The sequence below is a fragment of the Eptesicus fuscus genome, chromosome 1 (assembly GCF_027574615.1).
Source record: "Eptesicus fuscus isolate TK198812 chromosome 1, DD_ASM_mEF_20220401, whole genome shotgun sequence".
Taxonomy (NCBI): Eukaryota; Metazoa; Chordata; class Mammalia; order Chiroptera; family Vespertilionidae; genus Eptesicus; species Eptesicus fuscus.
The window spans coordinates 29,186,918-29,190,335 of record NC_072473.1 but is presented as its reverse complement, the minus strand read 5'-3'; positions in this window follow the sequence as shown (position 1 = coordinate 29,190,335).

Sequence of the window (3,418 nt, the reverse complement as noted above, 5' to 3'; positions counted from 1 at the left end):
GGTTAATGATATTGAGCAATTTTTCATATGTCTATTGGCCATCTATATGTCCTCTTTGGAAAAGTGCCTATTCAGGTTATTTGCCCTTTTGAAAAATTGGGTTGCATGTCTTTCTGGTGTTGAGTTGAATAAGTTATATATATATACATTTTGGAAATTAACCCCTTATCAGATGTATCATTGGCAAATATATTTTCCCATTCAGTGGGTCCCCTTTTCATTTTATTGATGTTTTCTTTTGCTGTGCAAAAGCTTTTTAGTTTGGGCCGGCCAGCATGGCTCAGTAATTGAGCATCGACCTATGAACCAGAAGGTCATGGGTTGATTCCCGGTCAGCGCACATGCCCAGGTTGCAGGGTCAATACCCAATGTGGGGCATGCAGGAGGCAGCTGATCAATGATCCTCTCTCATTATTGGTGTTTTGTCTCTCTCTCCTCTCCCTTTCTCTCTGAAATCAATAAAAAATATTTTTAAAAAAAGTTTTTTAGTGTGATGTTCCATTTGTTTATTTCATTCTTTGTTTCCTTTGCCCATCCTATATAATAAAAGCCTAATATGCAAATTGTCCCCTCGACCTGGAGTCCTGTTGGGAGTTCGACTGCTTGCTATGATGTGAACTGATCACCGGGGGCGGCGCGGAACATAGCGGATATTGGCGATGCAGTGCTGGCAGCAGGTGGCAGTGGAGGTGCTGCAGGTCCTGATGGGCCCCAATGAGAGCAGGACCAGGGTGGGATGGTGGAGCAGGTGAGTGAGTGGTGCCATGCCAGGGCAGGTGTGAGCTACTGGTCCCTGGGTGGAGACCTAATCGACCCGCTGATCGGATCCCAGGGCCACCAGCAGTGGTGGTGCCACCCGGCTCCCTCAGCACCTGGGAGCTGGACTGCAGCAGGGCAATTGGCGATTGGCTGGGCGATTGGGCCCCCACAGGCAGCGACCAGCAGTGTCAGTGGGGCCTCTGCCTTGCTCCCTCAGCACCTGGGAGCCAGGGCAGCATCGGGGGCAATAGTCACTGGCAGCGACCAGCCGGAGTGGTGGGTGGTGGGTGGTGGGGCCAGGCTCCCAGGTGCTGAGGGAGAAAGGTCAAATAGCAATATTAAAATATTTCTTCTAATTTTTTTTCCTTTCAATGTGCATGAATCTGTGCACCGGGCCACTTATATTGGCAAAAATATTGCTTTGAGAGATGTTTGAGATTTTGCTGCCTATATTTTTCTCTAGGATTTTTTATGGTTTCTCAACGTACATTTAATTCTTACCCTTTTGAGTTTATTCTTGAGTTATGGTGTAAGTTCATGTTCAAGTTTCATTTTGGGGGGCATATATCTGTAATTTTACAAACAACATTTATTAAAGAGACTGTCTTTATCCAATTGCATATTCTTGTCTCCTTTGTGAAATATTAATTGACCATAAAGGCATGGGTTTATTTCAGGGTCTCTGTTCTGTGCCATTTATCTGTTCTTACACCAGTACCAGGTTGTTTGATTATAATGGCTTTGTAGTATAGTTTGATATCAGGTAGCATGATATATCTAACTTTGTTCTTCTTTATCAAGCTTGCTGTGGCTATGCAAGGTCTTTTGTGATTCCATATAAATTTTTGGAATATTTGTTCTAGATCTGTGAAATATGCCATTGGTATTTTAATAGGAATTGTGTTGAATCTACACAATGTTTTGGGTAGTATGGATATTTTAATGATGTTAATTCTTTCTATCCTTGAACTCAAAATATGCTTCCACTTATTTGTATCTTCCTCAGTTACATTCTTCAGTATCCTATAACTTTTTTGAGTTCAGGTCTTACCACCTTGGTGTAATTTATTCCTAGGTACCATTTTTTTGTGTGGTTGCAGTAGTAAATGGGATTGTTTTCTTAATTGCTCTTTCTTGTAATTCATTATTGATGTATAAAAATGCCAATGGCCTATGAATATTAATTTTGTATCCTGCTACATTACTAAATTCAATACATTTTTCAGTTCTTATACTTTTTGGTGGAATCTTTTAGGGTTTTCTATGTGCAGTACCATGTCATCTGTGAGTAACGACAATTTTACTTCCTCTTTTCCAATTTGGATGTCTTTTATTTCTTCTTTTTGTCAGATGGCTGTGGCTAGAACTTCCAGTCCTATGTTGAACAAGAGTGATAAAAGCAGCCCTCACTGTCTTGCTCCTGATCTGAAAGAAAAAAGTTTTAGTTTTTGCCCATTGAGTATGATGTTGGTTGTAGGATTGTCATACATGGCCTTTATAATGTGAAGGTATGATTCCTCTACCCACTTTGCTGAGAGTTTTTATCATAAACGTGGGGATAGATTTTATAAAACCTTTTCTACTTCTATTGATATTATCTTGTGATTTTTTAGCCTTCACTTTGTTTATGTGATTTGTGACTATTTTACCAACCTTTCATCTTCTGAATGAATCCCAGTTGATCATGGTGTACGTTCCTTTTAATGTACTGTTGGATTAGTTTTGGTAATATTTTGTTGTGGATTTTAGCATAGCTATTCATCAGAGATATTGGCCTTTAATATTTTTTTTTTATTGTGGTGTCTTCATCTGGTTGTGGAAATAGGATAATGCTGGACTCCTAAAATGAGCTTAGGAGTCTTCCTTCTTCTTGGAATTTTTGGAATAGTTTGAGGAGGATATATATTAGTTCCTCTTTGACTGTTTGGTAAAATTCACTTGTGAAACCATCTGATTCAGGAATTTTTTGCTGGCAATTTTTTTATTACTGCTTTGATTTAATTAGTTGTAATTGGTCTATTCAGATTTTATGATTCTTCCTGATATAGTTTTGAAGATTGTATGTTTCTAGGAATTTATTCATTTCAACTAGGTTGTCCAATTTGTTGACATATAGTTCATATTATTTTCTTAAAATCCATTGTATTTCTGTGGTGTCAGTTGTTACTTCTCCTTTTTCATTTCTGATTTTATTTATTCAGGTCTTTTCTCTTTTTTTCTTGATGAGTCAGATTAAAAGTTTTTCAATCTTATTTATCTTTCAAAGAATCAGGTCTTGGTTTCATTGATCTTTTGTATTGGTTTTCAGTTTCTATGCCATTTATTTTCACTATAATCTTTATTATAACCTTACCTCTACATACTCTGGGTTTTGTTTCTTTTTCTTTTTCTAGGTGTTTAAGGTGTATTATTATATTATTTACTTGAAATTTTTCTTCTTTTTGAGATAAGCCTGTAATGCTATGAATTTCCCTCTCAACCCTTCTTTTCTGTGTACCATCAGTTTGGGTTTGTTATGTGTTCATTTTTATTTTTCTCCAGGTAGCTATTGATTTCCTTCTTTATTTCCTTGATCTGTTTGAGTGTTTTTCAATTGTTTTTGTTGTAATTTCTACTTTCATACCCTTGTGGTTATAAAATATGCTTGATATAATTTTAA